This window comes from Littorina saxatilis, linkage group LG15 (genome assembly GCF_037325665.1).
Source record: "Littorina saxatilis isolate snail1 linkage group LG15, US_GU_Lsax_2.0, whole genome shotgun sequence".
In the NCBI taxonomy this organism is placed as follows: Eukaryota; Metazoa; Mollusca; class Gastropoda; order Littorinimorpha; family Littorinidae; genus Littorina; species Littorina saxatilis.
The window spans coordinates 30,946,518-30,966,517 of NC_090259.1; the positions used below are offsets into that span (position 1 = coordinate 30,946,518).

Below are 20,000 nucleotides of genomic sequence, written 5' to 3' on the forward strand. Positions count from 1 at the left end.
GATTGTGTAAAATCACTTCTGAATAGTAGTTTCAGAAAAATAATGTTACAGTGCAATAAGCTCCAGTTGTTCTCTTGTGTGTATGAAGACAGCGGGACTAGCTGTACTTTACTGTGCTGTGCAGCGGTTTCCAAGTAACCGGTATGAATAGACTGCAAGTTTAACTATGACATGATCAGACCTTGACGGCACTGCTCTATTGTACACTGCCAGCAGGGAGCTGTAAGGTAAACAAATGCATTTTATTTTATAATAATCATAGATGTTAGCCATTTTATTACTAATTTGTACACACATTTTTGAAGGAAAACAGCAGTGAAGTACAATTGACCCCCTAGTTTATTTGTTGTGCTTTCAAAATGGCGTTGGCTTCAAGCGTACATGAACTAGTGGGCGTGGCTTAAGCAGTGGTATGTATCATAGCACCCTTAGCAATGGAACTTGTACAAACAATCTTAGTCGCCAGCTTGAGTGCAAGAAGTAGAAGCAGAAAAGGGAACGACAGAAAGCATAACAAGAAGGAGAAGAACAAGGCGATAACAATACAAATAACTTGAATGGTTTGCTTTTGTGTTTTGTTCTTGTTTTGTTTGTCCGATCTTACAAATCTTTGAAAGAAGGATGAGTAGCAGGTCGACCTTGCATGCATACATGACACAAATAAATGGTAATCATGAAAAGGATCTAAAATAATACGATATTTACCTATGGTGTGTGCTTGAATTTACATGTAAATGTCGTAATGAAAGTAAATCAATGTCGTTATATCATTCATATTCAATGCACATGTTAAGACACATCGACAGCCATTTACTAAAACTAAGAATATATTTTGACGAAGAGCACTCTGTAACATACTGTGTTATGAAGCAAAATGCTCGTCACGTTTTGAACTAACTTGTGTTTCCTTATTCATGTTCTTATAAACTGTTATGATATAATCAGGGTTCCGCACAGGCTCTGAGGTCAAGGGTATTCATACCCTTTCACCAAAAAAGTAAAGGGTTTTCATACCCTTTCCTGATTGATCAAAGGGTATGGCATGTTGTCGGCGACTCGGTGTATTGCTTTGCTGTTTTACCAGGTTCTTGCATGTGCATGATTTCAATGTGTGCAAATTGCATTGTCAATTTGAGAGTGCTTTGAATAAAGGAAATAATTTATGACCATTGTGAAATGTCATATGTGTAAATTCTTGCTTGTAGCATTACAATAAGTGAATAACACTTACACATTTTGACGGGCGCTGTGGCGTGGTGGTAAGACGTCGGCCTCTTAATCGGAAGGTCGAGGGTTCGAATCCCGGCCGCGGCCGCCTGGTGGGTTAAGTGTGGAGATTTTTCCGATCTCCCAGGTCAACTTATGTGCAGACCTGCTAGTGGCTTATCCCCCTTCGTGTGTACACGCAAGCACAAGACCAAGTGCGCACAGAAAAGATCCTGTAATCCATGTCAGAGTTCGGTGGGTTATAGAAACACGAAAATACCCAGCATGCTTCCTCCGAAAGCGGCGTATGGCTGCCTAAATGGCGGGGTAAAAACGGCCATACACGTAAAAACCGTGGGAGTTTCAGCCCACGAACGAAGAAGAAGAAGACTTACACATTTACAGCAATTACCGGGGTATCAAAGCACTAGTCAGAGGCTGAGAGCTTTCACAAAATGAACAAGTAAACTGGCTTGAAATTCTGAACAGTAAACTTTTATTAATAACCCAGAACCCAGCCACCAACTGACAATTATGAGTTCATGTGCATCGCAGTTCCCCAGTTAAAAAGCTCAATTAATAGATTTAGAAGATTATTACTATATATTAGATTTAATCAGAGGAGGCCGATAAGAAGAAAAATACAGTGCGCTATATAAATCTCCAATCAATCAATCAAAAAGAAATATTTAGAAAACAAAATTCAGAGACGTCGCAGAAAGAATGGCATTGTTGTCATTGTTGTAATTCATGCGATTTAAAATCTGACATGATGAGAGTAAAGAGAGAGAGAGAGAGAGAGAGAGAGAGAGAGAGAGAGAGAGAGAGAGAGAGAGAGAGAGAGAAGAGAGAGAGAGAGAGAGAGAGAGAGAGAGAGAGAGAGAGAGAGAGAGAGAGAGAGAGAGAGAGAGAGAGAGAGAGAGAGAGAGAGAGAGAGAGAATTAGTTACCATGTGTTCGACAAGTTTGGGGAATTTGATATCTGGGATTTCTTCATTAATCATGAACTGTATACGGTCTCCATCAACACACGTCTTGCTGACACGTTTCCGTCGTCTGCATGGCTTTTGTTTCCGGCAGTCTGACTGACTAAGGCTTCGTGTATTGTTTGTCTTTTGCCATCACTGTTTGTGAATGTCCCTGTTGATATGCGATGTTGGTCACTCTCTTATGTCTAACAAGAGCAGATCGTTGAAAATTGCTTGAGCCGTCCCTTCCAAACATGTTTGAAGCCTTGGTGGCTCGGCAAACTTTGCACAGCATGGCCCCGGTGTCTGGGTCTCTCCTCAGCCATGGAAACTCAATGTTCCACTTCTCTTGAAAAGTCAGATCGTTTGAACTGGTTTGAGCACTTTCAGCAGGATCAGGTATCGCAAACGTCAAAGTTCGTTGTTTTGGATCAACTGCAGCAGGCTTTCTTGGTCGTGGCATTTTCAAACACAAAGTCAGTGACAATGATATAAGCAAATAGATAAAGAAACAAACAAACTACAAACAAGAAGAGTAACAACAACTGAATGACGAAAGGCAGAAAGGAATAATTGATTATCAAAAATCCACACTCTCACACAAAAATAAATAAAGCATAACTGTAAGGTAGAGACGTACGTATGGCCATACAAGTGAAAGCCCATTCCTGCCTGCAAGCAGTACATGGGAGTCAAGGTTCACAAACCCAGAAAAAGCAGAAGAAGAAGAAGAAGAAGGAGATAAATAGCTCGTCTTGTTCTGCTTTGATTGTTTAATTTAGTAGAAATAGTGATCCTGCATCTTGCAAGGCTTGCTTAAAATGCTCAATTCTCTGAAAATTGTCTCTATGTTTTGGTTAATCATAGAGCAACATATTATCGAGTCACCCATGCATGTATTTTATCACAAATCTGAGTCACCTCCCTCCTGTTCATGTCATGCGCGCATGTTATTATGAAACTTGTACAAAATGGAAGTTTACAACGCACATTAATGTCTTTCGTTTTCATCTAATCTTTGTTTTCTTAATTTGTTCATATGACAATGTCAGTGGTTACACATTTGTGACCCTCCACCACGGAATGAGTCGCATGTCACCTTTGCATGATTTTCATATTTTTACATTTTCCTAAAGAGTTTGTTATGCTCTATCCAGTGGTGAAAACCGTTTTAGAAAAGAGCGGAAACTGTTTGAGTTATACGCCTGTGACTAAGGTGACCCTCACACTGTTACCATACACTCTCCGGACTTATATCAAGCCTAGCGCAGAACCGCGCGAGGTGACATGCGACTCATTTCGTGGTGGAGGGTCACATTTGTTTCAATACACGCTTTTTTTTTAACCAAGGGTGACAATTATTCAGAGACATAATAAGTCTGATTTTACCTGATTATCATTACAACAGTGTTTTAAGTCAGAGACAAACACAGAATCTGTGGACAGATTATACACTTTCTATACAGTTCCTTTCATCTTAAGCTAAAATTACAAAACGCCAGTTGGTCGTTTTGGGTAATGGAATTTTAAACATTATCAACTTGCAATAAACAAGTATACAACAAATCTGAATTTGAAGGGCCAGGTATGATGTGATTATATAACTGTATTTGATTTGTAAATCCAAAAACAAAGAGACTGCCAACGTTCCAATTTTCAGAATAAAAAAACCCAGTAAGGCAAGTTGTTAGAACGTTTGTTATTTACAATCAAAACCCGTTACATTCATTGATTGATGGGGCGGGGATATAGCTCAGTTGGTAGCGCGCTGGATTTGTATTCAGTTGGCCGCTGTCAGCGTGATTTCGATCCCAGGTTCGGCGGAAATTTATTTCAGAGTCAACTTTGTGTGCAGACTCTCTTCGGTGTCCGAACTCCCCCCCCGTGTACACTACATTGGGTGTGCACGTTAAAGATCCCACGATTGACAAAAGGGTCTTTCCTGGCAAAATTGCTTTGGCACAGTTAATAATTGTCTACCTATACCCGTGTGACTTGGAATAATAGGCCGTGAAAGGTAAATATGCGCCGAAATGGCTGCAATTACTGGCCGAATAAAATTTCATCTCACACCGCATCACTGCTGAGCGCCTAGAACTGTACCCACGGAATATGCGCGATATAAGCCTCATTGATTGATTGATTTGTAGTAAGTGTGGTAAAAGAGAGTCCTTTATCTTTATTAGCAGGATACAGTAACACCACATTCTGCTGTAACTCAAATCGTTTGCTTCATTATATATACTGAATGGGACACCTTTGCAAACAAAACTTCGTAAATAAATGGAGAAATATATTTTAGATTTATCTAAATAAATAAATAAATGAATAAATAAACAAATAAGTGTTTTGAATAAGTTAAATAAGTTTATAATATATTGCACCACTTCTTGTACCTTAACTTAAACATCCGCAGCTTCATGTGTTCAATGTCTTTCGTTTAAAGTATTCAAAAGGAGACAACTTTTAGGGAAATCGTGGTTTAGATAAAGGCAAAAGAAAAATATGACCATAGTCCATTTAAACTGACATTTGTAGATAACCTCTTTATTTTTGTATGGTGTATTCTACAATTTCCTTTAGCAATAAGAACATGAGCTGTCAAGAGAACAATATTGCTATTTCATATGTTACGTGGATTTCCATTAGTCAATTGGGCAAAACTGAGCTCAGTGCAAAAGTGATATCGACGACATTTCCGTCGATATCAGTTTTGATATCGACGACCTCTTTATTGCTTCCCCACTTCAAAAACAAAAACACCTAAATTTAAAAACAAACAAATATATATGAAAATGTAATGATCCAAGAATTTAGTTGAGCAAGGGACTAAAGACTTTTTGAAAGAAAAGACATTTTGAAATACTGAAAAGTACGAGAAAAGAGTGAACAAAAAGAAATAATAATCAGAGGGAGGGATATGAAACAGCCAAAACTGAGACAAATACTTTTGTAATTTCTTTACAGTAAATACAAAATGTACAAAGATTTAGCAATATATCTAACATTGACTGACTGTGTGATGATATCTTCTGCTATTGGTCTGTTTCGACAGTGATATCAAAATCTCGACCTCCGGTCTCGATTTTGATATCACTGTCTCAACAGACCATAGCAGAAGATATCATCACACAGTCCGTCAATATTGGGTACTACAGGTATTTTTCCTCACACACACACACACACACACACATACACACGCACGCACGCACGCACGCACGCACACACACACACACACACACACACACACACACACACACACACATTTAACTAACATTCTTTGTCTTGACGACTTTGAGAAGCTGGTAATACTCGCCTGTGTAAGCCCGTACGACAGACTGACTTTTGGCACAGTAATGCAGAGCGACAGGACGAGGCGTGGCTACAATATTTAAATCAGGTTGCACTCACTCAGCTATCTTGGTAAGTTGCAAGCTACGTCAGTCTATCCTTCATCAGTCCCTCATTGAACATTTTGTTTTCTATCTGTCGATGCCCAAAACCAAATCTGGATGCGCCATTAATGCAAAACAAAGAGCATAACACTAAGTGTTTACAGTGAATGTTGAACGATGATGTACACACAAACAACAGATTTGACAATGTAGTAAACCTGTGTTGTTCTCTTGTGTGCGTGAAGGCAATACGACTTGATGTACCTCGCTGGGCTGTGCACCGGTTTCCACGTTACCGGTATGACTAGACTGCAAAATTAAATATGACAGGATCTGACCCTGGCTGAACGGCTGCTTGGCATACTCTGCCTGCACCGCTTTGCGGGTTAAGCAAATGCAACTTTATTAAACAACAGTTATTATGGTGGTAGATTTAAGCTGTTTTGTTACTTCTGGTGTGCAAAAAAATGATACCAGGAGGCAAAAGAATTGCAACAACTGCAACATACATATTTCTCGCTATAACAAATGTCTTGCATTGCCTTCCTGTAAATTATTTACTGATGTTTTAAAATGGCGTTGGCTTGAAGTTTTGTGAAAGGGGTTCCACAACACCTTCTCTCAGTCCATACTAAAAGACAATCCCGTCAGTCAATGCATACAGACATTGCATGGTGTCCAAAGCGATGATCAAGGACAACTTTTCTCACAACAGGTCTAACCGCACACTCTAAAATAGCATCTCCTACCTCTGGTTTGCGTGAGGACAAATAATGCGAAACTGTATCGCTAAGATCTGGCCAATACTGTAAGAACTCGTCGTTCTTTGACTCTGTGACCCTGGTCTCACAAAACGTTTTGTCTGTGTCAGGGTCTTGATCAATGGCAGAATCGGGAGGTACTTGTCGGTGCTGTTGTTATCAGGGCGCTGTGCCTTCTGGGCTGGTTGGGGTTTCGAGCACATTGTAACACAACAACCGACTCAGCCAAACAAAACAAACCTAATTTAACGAGAACTTGTAACGGTAAACATGCAGGCTAATTATCTGCTGGGTATAAGCAGGTCATTGTGAACCTAATTCTGATTATTTGCCGTCTCGTTTCTGAGCAAGTAAAATCTGTGTTGTTGCCTTCTTGCTATTTATTTTGTGGCGTCGATTAAGCAAACCTTATCATAACTAAGTTTGGCAAAACAATATTGTACCGCTTTTCACGAGGCTTCCGATTGTTATGGGTAGAAATCCGTCTTTCCCCTGTTTGAAAAAATGCTCGCTCTTTATGGAAGGCACCTAGGGTGTTACTTACTCTAGCAGTAAGTAATAAAGCGAAAGAGTGTTTGTACTGTGTGTGAAAGCCAGACAGTGTCCGAGACCAGAAACTGATGGTTTACGGAAGGCGGAGGGTGGCTTTAATAATTTATGTACGCATTCAAACCTACTATACTGAAAGAGACATTAGTTTTGCTTGGCTACCATTCCAACGTTTGGGGTTGAAGATCACTGTCAATAGGGCTGCGTGGCAGTCTCTGGAATAAAGGTACATTTGCCAAAACACACGTTTCAAGATTAATAATAGACATACTTTCTATACGTAACCAACAGTTCGAATCAACCTTTAAAGTAATCACCATATCTGTAATCGTAATACTTTGTCTGTTTCAGAAAGCCCCGCTCCTGAAAAGTGGTATCTCCTTTAAACATGGCTGGGGCTGAAACCCCACCCGATGTAGAAACGGCTGAAGATCTAGTGCATTCCGAAATGACTTTTTGGCGAGAGCGCATACAAGAGTGGTTCCCAGATCTATATACGCAGGCTTATTTCATGCCCCCAGTCCTCATGCGAAGGACGGAACATACGGAAGAGCAGCTGTCATCTGGACAGCAAGTCAGTGTGACAAGAGGACCTCTCCAGAATAGACCCAGAGGTGCTGGCTCAGTTTTGACCGAAAGCGACATTCGTGATGACCAGAGTCAACAGAAGGTCTTAGACTGTCTCCTCCATTTGTCCGAGAAGAAGAAAGGGGACACAGAGGGCATGTTTGTTTTGTCTCAGCTAAAGTTTGGTCACTACCTCAATAAGCCGACCTACGCTGCAGCTGTGGCAGCACTGCCCAAAACATGTCAACTTAAGGTGGATAAAATGCATCAAGGCGACTTTGATATCCTTATCATCCACAAGAAGCATGGGATACTTGTCGGGGAAATCAAAGCCATAGGAGACCTATTTTCTTCGCCTCTAACACAGGCCCATGGCAACACGCTGTCTGATAAAGTAGAGCAATCCATCAAGCAACTAACGAAAGCAGATGCTGTGATAAAACACTTACTCTCGGATTTGCAGGGCCAATTCAGAATATTGAAAACTGTAATGCTTCCAAACTTAGGCAGAGCTGATCTTGAGCGAGTGTTGCTCCAAAACGGGTTGCTAAGAGAGGTAGGTCTGATTTGTTGTTATTCCTCACACCGGGGGAGGGGGTTGAGGGCACATTAGTACATGAACAGAAGATAACATATTTTATTGAGAAAAAAAACCTACAGCAACAAACAACTTGTAAATACCCTCTCTGATTTTAGTTTGCATATTACTTTAAGAGAGAGAGAGAGAGGGAATGTCCCCAAAGAAGTGTGAGATACAGTAATGCTTCAAGCACCCACGAAAACGAATGTAAAAGCCAAAGTATATCGAACAAATTGTTGTTGTTTTTCTTCAACGAACACAAGCAAGCATAACATATTGTCATCAAACCTAATCATGACCATATATAACCACATTATGAAGTGTTTTGAATAATCAGTTTTGCTTGACCTTTTCAGAGTTTATGCACTTGTCTTGGATTAAATCCTGGTGAGGACCCCGTTCCCTTCTGTCTGACGTCTGATGATGCCAGCAACCCGACTAATTGGTGGCAATGTCGAATGACGGATGCAGGCGCAGACCCGGCTATGACTAACGATGCTTACCTGGACCTTCTCTCACGGTGTGTGTGTGTGTGTGTGTGTGTGTGTGTGTGTGTGTGAGTGTGTGTGTGTGTGTGTGTGTGTGTGTGTGTATGTGTGAGTGTGTGTGAGTGTGCATTTGTGTGTATATGTGTGTGTGTGCGAGCGTGTGTGTGCGCGTGTGTGTGTGGGGGGGGGGGGGGGGGGGCATGCATACATGTGCGAGAGAAAGAGAGAGATGGAGAAAGAGAGAACTAGAGAGAGGAGAGAAACAGACAAACAAACAGACAGACAAGCATATTGTGTATTGTGTTGCGTGTGCGCATATTTACAGGACGACCATACATAAAACATAGTCTCAATGATAAAACCAAAACCGACTGTGTATGAGACTGGAAGTGTGTATTCCATTGTTGTTTTTGTTGGTTGTGGTGGTGGTGCTGTTGTGAGTGTTGTTGCCTTCTGGCTCACTGATAAAGTCTATTACATGTATCTGTTTTCTGTTTCTCACATATTCCATTTGTTGTTACAGATTCGCAGGTCCTGCGACCACTGTCAAAGTATTTTGCCCGTCAGCGCCCCGCCTGGCGACAGTTCATCACTCAGATGTCCGCACACAGGGTGAAGGAGTTTCAGAAACAGGGAACAGGTTCACACCAGTCGAGATCGTTCTACATCCGAGCCAAATGGAAACGTTAAATAACATGAACAAGGCTTATGCTCGGGTATTTCTGACAGGTCCTCCAGGCACGGGCAAGTCGCTGGTTCTTGTTTTGAAAGGGCAGGAATGGTTACGTCAGTGCAAACCAGTCCATGTCGTGAGTTCACGCAAGGAAAATCGAGCGGCATCCTACATGATTGCCAGTCAACTGAAGCAGTCAGAACCTAAATCCAGTCATCTGGTTCACTTGCATGTCTTTAACTTCCCGATTGATCGTGCGCGAGCTTTGTCGTGTCTCACAAAAGAAGCTCGTCAGGGGACATCACACTGTAAAGAGCTCTTTGTCATCGTGGATGAAGCTTGGGACTGCTTTTCAACGTGAGTACATGATCAGGGAATAACTTAATGAAATATAAATTAAGGACACCGGTACCTCCCTTTATGAAAACGATCATAATATTCACCATGTATCTATTCACTGTTTGTATGTATGAATAACTAGATAAGAGTGCACAACACATATACAGGTTTACTGCTTTCTTTGCTGAGCAGGAATGTTAAACGGGAGTAATCTCGCAGACTGGCGCAGAAGCAAGCTATTTACTTCATGCATTCACAAAAGTACATTCTGCACACAAATCAACCATCTGATAATGTATTATTGTTAATACTATTATTATTATAGATAATAATAATTAAAAAAATGATTAAAAAATTTTTTTTTAAATAAATAAATAAAAATTTAAAAAAACTTAAAATAAAAATTACAAAATTGAAATTGGAAGTTATAAGATAAATAAATTGATATTTCTTTTGAAGTAATTTCAGTTTGTTATATATTTTTTTTTAATCTACTTTGATTTTGTTTATTTTAATAAAAAAAAGTGTGACCATTTGTTTTACAATTATATAATGTAATGGAAAAGAAGAATGTAAGGGAAAAAAATTAAATTTTGTTTTAATGAGGGCATTATAAATAGCTGCTAAGGTAAAAATGAATATGTACGAATTTTGTGTGTGTGGATAAAATAGGCAATTAATTTTGTTTTAATTTAAAAAAAAATTTTTTAATAAACTGATTGACTGTTTTATATTTTATATAACATAGATACATAATGAATGAGCTGTTATTGATATTATAAGATCGTAAAATAAGGCATCTCCGTTTGTAAGCCTTAATATCTCATTAAAAAAATCTGATTCCCAGAAAGAAACAAAAAAGAAAAAAGAAAAAAAATCTGATAATTCATGATGTGTAAAGGCTGCATGGGACATTACGTGGGGAGGAAGATATTTCTGATGTCAGGGGTTTGTACTTTCTTTACGCATAAGAAATAAGTGTGACCTTAGTGACTCATTGTTATTTCCTGTGATGACCATTTGCAAGACATGGTAAGTTAAAAAAAACAAAAACAATAAAGGTCATAATCTCTTGATTATTATTTTGGGTTAAAATTTACTCCCTGTTTGAATGTGGCTATTCCAAAGCTGTAATACTATCTTTAGCTGTGGATTTGGAATCCAATATTACCCGATATAGATAACCATTATAAGAGATTTAAAAGAGCTTCACTGAGGTAATGGTTGCGGCCCTATGCTCCACAGGGAGTCTACAGGAATAAGTCAAGTCAAGAGGTAATGGTTGTCTGGGTAACTTCCACAATATTCTAGCGTGTTTTTTTTCTTTTTTTTCAGGCCGGACCCTTTCCATCGCTTTTGCGACGACCTGAGTAACTACGTGGACAATCTACACCTCTGGGCAGCCTCTTTGTACAACCATTGTCGACCCGCATGTCTCACAGAGGTGAGGCTAACCGAAGCGCTGAGAACACCACCTATAATCACTCGTTTGGTTCAAGAGCACCGCGGTTTTCGGGGAGGACACGTGTACGACTACACAGATGCTCCTGCCCCTGCGCCTTCTGATGGTTTTCGTCCCATAGACATATTTCATGAAGAACCAAACCACGCTGCCGGTATTGACACACCTGATTGTGAAGAATGCGGACGAGAAATTGCAAGGCTACTGCGCAGGCTAAACGTTGGCGAACGAGGTAAGTGTTAAGTGGTACATCAAGTTTCAAAAAAAGGAGATGAGAATATGTATGCAACAGAAAGAGGTTTTTCACGTTCGGAAAACAAATACGGATCAGTTGAGCAGGGGCACATAGGCAAAGTGGTTGGGAATCAGTTGGAAAACGTTCTGGACTTTAGATGAGAAAAAGGTCGAAGGATCTCTGCTACGATTTCAGTTCTGCCCTGGCAGGTTTTTCTCTCCTGTTTTGTTTTGCCAGTTGATTTTTGTTGAAAGAAAAATAAAGATCTGAGTAAATTCGAATTTTGATTCTTACGATGTCATGTTTGTGTTCGTTTTACACTTATAAAAAAAAAGAGAACAAACAACCAGTAATGTGTCTATTGATAAGGAGCATAGTGTAATTTTTCTTTTTTATTTCAAAGCTGTGATGCAAGAATTCGACTAAGTGTTACAATTATGTTCACACATTATAACTTACAGCCAGAGGTGCAGACTGTCCCACACCCCCACGGTTTTGCGACGTTCTCATCGTGACCTACGGTACGCTCTTCCACGATGAGAAGAAAGACGTCACAAAACCAACCAGTGGCCTTGTTCAAGCTTTGAGGGATGAAGGAATTCCTGTCACAGTGCTTGCCTCAAATGATGACGAAGGCATCAAAGACGTAGCAACCATGACAGGACCTGACGAAGTCGTAGCTGCAGACAGTATCATCATCAATGGCTTGGAAAGAAAAATCGTCATTTTTGTTCAGCATAAGGGTCAGTCACACGAAGCAGAAGACTGGGGTAAGTTATGGGCGATGTCACGATGCACGTCTCAGCTCGTGTGGTTGAGGCAGCGACGACACCCGGTGACCAGATCGCAACTTGCAAAACATGTTGGTGATGGAGGTAATGAGAATGCTGGAGGAGGGAGCACCAAAGTTGAACAAATGGACTTCTAAAACAAAAAGTGTTTGCAAGTGCATGAAATTAAGGCTCAAGACCTTGCTACTCTTCTGCATGGACAGAGTGAAGTAATTTCACTTTATTTGCGTCGGTGTTGCTCTCTTTTAACTGTGGGATTTTGTATGTGCTTAACTGTGTGCTTCGTTTACATGTTCAGAGTTTTTGAAAACATTTTTCTGTTGTTTTGTTGTTGGTGTTGTTATTGTTGTTGTTGTTGTTGTTGTTGTTCTTGTTGTTTTGTGGGGTTTTTCTTCTTCTTCTTCTTCTTCTTCTTCTTCTTCTTCTTCTTCTTCTTCTTCTTCTTCTTCTTCTTCTTCTTCTTCTTCTTCTTCTCCTCCATGCACTTTTGAATACACTTGTTTATCCAGCAGAGTTTACTGGTATTGTTTGTACAGTCATCTTTTAAATACAATTTGTGGTGATGGAAGTTTGTCCAGGATTTGCAATCCACTTGAAGAAAATTGTCTTATTGATATACCAAAGGCTGGAAAAGTTCAGGAGAATGAATCCTTATGCGAGTATAAAGCAGAAGGATGTACATCAATCAATCAATATGAATCAATCAATATGAAGCTTATATAGCGCGTATTCCGTGGGTACAGTTCTAAGCGCTTGTCGAAGAGTTGTCAACACAGGACTAACAAAGAAACTAACATCTACAGACGGACACAAACCCTATCACACACTAGCAAACCCTGATAAACATACAACAAACAACTGTTTAACAACAATGTACACATCAATAGCTAGGTCCAAACAAAATAATATCAAACACAAAGAAAACACCTCTCACAGAGCACAGCACAAGAATGTCTTTTGGGGCACAACACATCACTGTCGAACATGAAAGTCGCAGCCAGCTACGGGAAGAACTGAGTCTTCAACCTACTCTTGAACGCGTCAAGAGAGGGGCTCTGGCGAAGCTCAAGCGGCAGGGAGTTCCATGTATCTTTAAAGATGCGATTGTTTTGGTAGGAAACCTAAGCCATTAAAGCTTACTGTTAAAATATTATGCGTGCAGACAGTAGACTTTTAAAGGGTTACACGTTTTAATTTCTTAGGTATCCACCACAATATACTGTATTACATGTGTCTGTTTCCACTCAATGACCTCGGTTTGGCTTACAGTCTTGGAATTTTGTGTACTGAACTTGGTGACACGTTTCAGTGCAGATATTCTCTAATACTGTCATTGCTGTTGTCTAAGCTGATAGTTGGTCTTGAGAGAAACACCATATGTTACATTGTATTAAACTGGACATTAGCCAAACAGTATTCCTGCAACAAAAAGGTTATTTTTGTTATTTATAGTTTGGTTCAAATACCTTAGAAATATAAATAGATATGAGCAATGAAATGATCAATTTTCCTTCGTTGTTTTGTGCTCAGCTGACAAACACACTTTGCTGGATCACTGAGAATTAAATAATGAACCCAAAATGTGTTCTGCTTATATTTATTTTCTTAAAACCCACTAGACGTATTGTGAATTAGAGTTGATAATTCTTCAATGATTGTCTCTCACAGTGTTTATGTACGTATTTGTGTTGGCTTACCTGTCGGGCAACATTGCTTGTCGGAATGAAAGATAAACTTAAATTTTGAACCCCGAAAACTCAGGAGTTCATCTACTATACCTGCTGTTGTTACTGTAGCAGGTAGCCTGATCAGGTGGTAAAGCAGCTCTTGCTCTTGTTCTTTTATTTGATTTTGTAGCTGTATTAATGATGAATTCACTTTACTGAAGAACTGGACATTAATGATCATTTGTTTAATTTGTTCAACTGTGTGTAGTTGTTATTGCTGTTTCTAGCTTGCATCGTTCATGTCTCTCTAAAGTAAGCAGTGGAACATAATCCCTTTTTATTACAGAGAAATTGGGGGGCTGGTTACTTTATTTAATACCGTGTGTATGCAATTATATGTGTATGTAGAGACATGCTGAGAGAGGTTTTCTTATTCTCTGTGTGTTTTCTCGCATAACTTATGTAACACACGGAGAGCAGTGAACCATCATGGCTTAGAGCAAGTTACTATATTGGAAACCCTATCCAGTTGTTTTTAGTATATTGGAAACCCTATCCAGTTTTTTTTTTCTTTCTTTTGTAATGTTTACTGTTCTGTTTTCTTATGGGTATGTTTAACATCCTGCTGCTCCTGTTTTTCTGATATTATACAAGGTGGTAGATGTTTTTACGTGGAGCAATGCAGACTGAAACACAAACGATCCTCGGTATTGTTTTTGTGTATCTTGCTTTGCAAGGCAATACTGACAAATGAAAACAAAACATATCTAAATGTCTCGGTTATTACAACGTGTATATTGAATATAGTGCTGTATTGTGTTTGTGTGCATACTTTCGATTATGTAACTTTCAGATTGCATCGTCTATGGGTTATGTCCTTTCGATTCGAAATCCGTTCATCTGTGTGATTTGTGTGCATCGGAATGCTTTATCTAAATATCCATTATTTTAGCTTACACAAAAGTGACATTGCTTTTTTGGCCTTTGTTTGCAGTACTCTTGTTTCGTTGGTTATTACTGCGTTTTTGCAGTATGATGGGATGTTTTGGTCAACATTTTTCACATGTTTGTGATGTTGCTTTGTTCTTGCAAAATCTTTACATTTCTTATTGCAATATTGTTTTACAGTGTTTGTGTGTTAATTGAAGACATGTTTCCATTCCGACAAGTTGTAGTGTAGTTTTGTCCTGGTTGTGTACGTAGTATTGTTTTGTGTGTGTGTGTGTGTGTGTGTGTGTGGGGGTTGTATTTCTTCGTAGGTAGACGCTTGCCGTTTTAAAAACTAAACATCATTTCTTATTTGCGTTTGTGATAACAAGATAGTCAACCATACTAAAAGTGTAGGAGGGGTGGGAGTGGGGGGTAGGTGTAAGGTGGGTGGGGTCAAGCCTTGTTCGGTTTTCTATCATTCTGTCTTTTATATCTGCACTGAAATAGTTTCATTGTGATAAGTAGTAATGCTTCAATTGAAACATGAATTAATGTCCATTGATGTTTGCATTCCTTGATAAGTTGCTTTGTGTACCTAGGTAATACCTACGTTTTTATGTCATATCTTATTATTGTACTGTAATTTGGCATGTGAAGTGAAGTGGTTCTAAAAAATGTGTTTGCTGCTCTGTTTGTTTGTTTGGTTTTGTTTTTGTTTGGCACATATTATGAGTTTTGCTCTTGTTTTTTTTTCTGTGTTACTCTATGTATTGATTGTTTATGTTTACGTTTTTCTGTTTTAAATTGATGCTTCGTTTAGGTATTCTAAGACAAAAGATGGACTCTATGCAAATCAGTTTTCAACAATTATGTTGCATTTCAACACAAGATAGGGGGTTGAGCACTTTCTAGAATGATAGTTTAAGTTATGTAGTCAATGCACACATTAAACCGGCACGGTTGGCCTAGTGGTAAGGCGCCCGCCCTGTGATCGGGAGGTCGTGGGTTCGAACTTCGGCCGGGTCATACCTAAGACTTTAAAATTGGCAATCTAGTGGCTGCTGCGCCTGGCGTCTGGCATTATGGTGTTAGTGCTAGGACTGGTTGGTCCGGTGTCAGAATAATGTGACTGGGTGAGACATGAAGCCTGTGCTGCGACTTCTGTCTTGTGTGTGGCACACGTTATATGTCAAAGCAGCACCGCCCTGATATGGCCCTTCGTGGTCGGCTGGGCGTTAAGCAAACAAACAAACAAACAAACAAAATGCACACATTTTCTTCCTCTTTATTTATTTATTTGATTTTTTTTTTTGGGGGGGGGGGGGAGTATTTGAATGAGGCAAATGTAATTAACATTTGTGTTGCATCGATGTTGCTGGTGTTGCTGATAGTGTTGTTTTGATGTGCGTTGTTCTTTTATTATCAAGTTGTTTGTTTGATTCCTCGTTCTGACAGCACCACGTGTAATGACATGCAAGTGGGCCGTAAAAATTAAGTTACACCAATGACATTTTGATTGTTAGGGTAGTAAGTAACCACTTCACGACTTACGAAAATTGCAGGCATGCTATTAATATATATACGTGTTTATTGCGTCAGCATGTTTGTTGTTTCTTTACTTGTTGCTGTTTTAATGTAACAATAATTTGAACGTGAGCTTAATTATTTTTGCCTGTTTCTTCTTTCCTTCTCTTTCTTCCTCTATTTATTTCCTTCCCTTTTTACATATGTTTTTCAACCCTCTCTCCTTTGGACTTATTTGAGTCCCACTTACTCCTTTTAGTGCTCACATTTTTTTTTTTTTTTTTGGGGGGGTTATGTGTGTTTATCTGTGTGTTTAATACTTCAAATGTGTGTTTAATACTTCAAACGTGTGTTTAATTTGTGTGAGAAAGCTTCATCAAAAAGCCTTGGTCATTAAAAGCCATAGAATATATGTATACTCAAACGATTTTCTGTTTTCTTTGAATGCACTTCAGATTGTGTCATCTTGTATGATTAATAACAGTAACCACTATACACTTATTTATATAGTAATTGTTAACTCGTGGTAATCAGACTTATTGATAGAGATTTTCATTTGAAATAACCACTGACATGATAGAGGATTTTTAATTCGACGTTTTCTTGTCTTGATCATAATTATGTTTGCACAAATGTAAATACATTAATTGCTTGATTTTAGACACAAAATTATATATTGTAAGAATCAAAATTGCCCAAGAATTTAGAAATAAGTTAAATTTGATACTAAGCTTTCTTGTACATGATCGCCCATGTCTTAATGCTTACTTAAGATAATATAAGATAGAATTTCATATAGCCATGTGAGGTTACCCTCATGTAAATGTGGGCAGCTTTCTCACTAGAGAAAGCGAGCTGCCATACAGTACGGCTATCCTTTTTTTTCTCCTTTTTCCTGTATGCGTGTATTCATGTTCCCAAGCTCTGAGACTTTCGCTGTGAACTTAAGTTCTTTATCGTGCACACAGGGGTGTTCGGACACCGATGAGAGTCTGCACACAGTTGAAAATAAATCCCATGCCGAACATGCGGATCGAACCCTCGCTGATAGCGATAACTGGTTTTAAAGCTAGCAACACTACGGACAGAGTTGTTTCCATCACTGATGTAAAGACGACATAATAATAATAATAATAAGAACATTTATATAGCGCTAAATCAAAAACTTTCGTTAAAAAGGCTTGCTCTAAGCGCTTGACATCTAAACTAAAACGTCATTCACACTCTTTACAATGATGTACAAGAACTTCATGTCACACTCTTTCATTCAGTATAGCACCATTCACACAGTTGTTATTCTGTACAAGACAATAAGTTAGTCTAACATTTAGAATGTTCATAAGATGAAAACAAGAGAAAACCAGACTGATTAAAACAACTGCTTAGTGCTAACAAAGCATGAATCTTAATGATAACGTAATACATGTTTAACTGTTAAGACCATAAAAAAAAATTTAAAAAAAAAAAAATGCACTACTATTTTTTGTTTCAGCATTCAGTAAGACTGAATGCATTTTGCTGTCTTGCTGTTGAAAGTATGCTTTTTATATTATTCATTATTTTGATCTGTTTGGTTTGATTTTATCTTTTAAATAATGTAATCCTTCTCACTCTGTTTTGTATTGTTTTGATTTGCTTTGTTTCCCTTTGTTATATTTTGGATTTTTAGTTATCTTCAGTTGAGTTAGTTTCAGTATTTTGTAAACCCCGGACATGTCTGCTGGTTACTTACCTACTACACTAAATCAGTTGAACTGCATTTTGCAGTATTTTACATAATGCTATATTAAGTCTGCTTCTGTTTTTTTGCAAGTGCTAATCAGCCCACATCATGACATAATTTTGGATAACTTGCAGGTTTTTTGTTTGTTTTGATTTTTGCCTAAACCTAAAAGATTTTGGGAAACTTTTTGTTAATGCACGAATTGAGTCAAGGTGCATACAACTGATTTACGTGTGCATGCTCTATCCCCGATAATTCAGCACACCAGAGCTATTAAAAAGCGATCCGCATTTATCTTCACTTTTCAATTTTGTTCTTATTGTGTGAACACACGGAAAAAAGATGTCCTTCCACTTTAACACTTACAGAATATCTCTAGCCTGGTTGCTGCCAATCAGTTGAACGTGTTTGCCGAATTATCTTCTTATTTCAAATCTACGCCAATTTGCAAAATTCATTCAGTCAAATCTTCCCATTTTGCAAAAAAGGCACACACACACACACACACACACACACACACACACACACACACACACACACACACACACACACACACACACACACAACTCGGCTGTTGATCGTTCGTATGTGTCCAAGTTGAAAGCTGTTTTTGTTCCATGCAAAATCCTGGACAGACCTTCAGTGGTATACAGGTTATTGTAGTTCAAAAGGCATGAATCTACAAACCAATCTAACTGCAATAAACAAATGCAACCTTATCATTCCAATTGTTTTATCTGCTCAAATTCATGTTTATTCTTATTTACTAGATAGTAGTTTTTTTTCTAAACTAGATTAAAGGTATTGTAATGTCAAGTATTATTTTCTGAATAAGTGTATGAACGTGATTTTTTGTAAAATTGTATTGTTGCTTCTTTACATAGACAGAACATGTATCTTTGTTTATCAATAATCCCTGAGGACCAAAGAAAGGTTTTGAATGAGTTATTACATCATTGAAGCGCATGGACAGTATAATGTGGCCTCATCTTATTAACTATGTCTACAAGTATTGTAAGTAAAACTGTTATGTAGGACAGTGGAAGTCAGATATGACTAACTCCGTGTAATCTCGCTGATGTATCCAGGTTTTGCAGTTGTCACAAACACAAAATCATTCACATATTTGCTCAAATCTTCGTCTCAAGCACACACTATTCAGAGCTGTTTTAAAGAATTGTTCATGTGATAGGTTGTGTAAATTACATCTGATTACGAAATTGCACTCACCTTTAGAATTAATTATTTGCCATGACTGTAAGTACTAGTATTTTGCTAACAACTGCAAAACTGGATCCCAAAGTGAGATTTCAAGACAGCTGGTCGACTTTAAATGTATTTGAGACCACTATTTGAAGTCAAAAGAAACTTAGCAATGGTTTTAAAGGAACATCAAATCGTTCAATTTATCAGCAAATCTCAACCACGTCGAGCAGTTCAATGTATTGTTAGGAGTCGAATATAACTCCAATGCATGATTATTTTGCCTTTCATATATATATGTTAGAAAAAAATAAAACCTATTAAAGGAAATACAGTCGGTTTGTTTCAATTTATTTCTCTCCCTGTTTGTATTTTTTGGGGTCACTATTTGCTTCTTATTATATTTGCCCGTCTCTTTTTTGTTTGTTTCTTTCTTTCTGACTGTCTTTATTTCCTTCTTTCTGTCTTTAGTTCTTTCTTTCTGACTGTCTTTCTTTCTTGCGTGTGTGTGTGTGTGTGTGTGTGTGTGTGTGTGTGTGTGTGTGTGTGTGTGTGTGTGTGTGTGTGTGTGCGCGCGTCCGTTAGTGTGTGTGTGGTTGTCTGTGTCTGTGTGTTTATGTATGTTTGTGTGCACAAAGCAAAACATTGCCAAAGCAATTTCATTTGAACTTATGTTAAGTAATATTAGAGTCACAAAATCAAAACTGGAATGTTTTCTTTGTTAAATTAGCAAGTATTTTAAGGGGAGGGGGGGGGGGGTGATATGTAATAGCAAAATACCAGCGAATACCTGGCCAAGTATAACGTACGAATAAAAATCGCAAGGCTTTCAATGGCTCTAAAAACACCTCGAACGGAGCTCAATGAATCGATACGTTTTTTTGTTATCTCAATCGCGAGCGTTGACTATGAATTAATGCACGCACATCCGAGTGTGCAT

At 38.5% G+C, this 20,000-nt stretch overlaps 1 protein-coding gene and 1 long non-coding RNA gene across 2 annotated transcripts in view; both read left to right on the forward strand.

The window, feature by feature from the left end:
* Positions 1–20,000, forward strand: part of LOC138947983 (uncharacterized) — a 627,639-nt gene that overhangs the window by 317,147 nt on the left and 290,492 nt on the right. The window lies entirely within an intron of this gene.
* LOC138949064 (uncharacterized) lies at positions 11,100–18,708 on the forward strand. The gene is made up of 2 exons (XR_011450155.1): positions 11,100–11,219; positions 11,684–18,708. It is a non-coding gene; the product is annotated as an uncharacterized lncRNA (long non-coding RNA).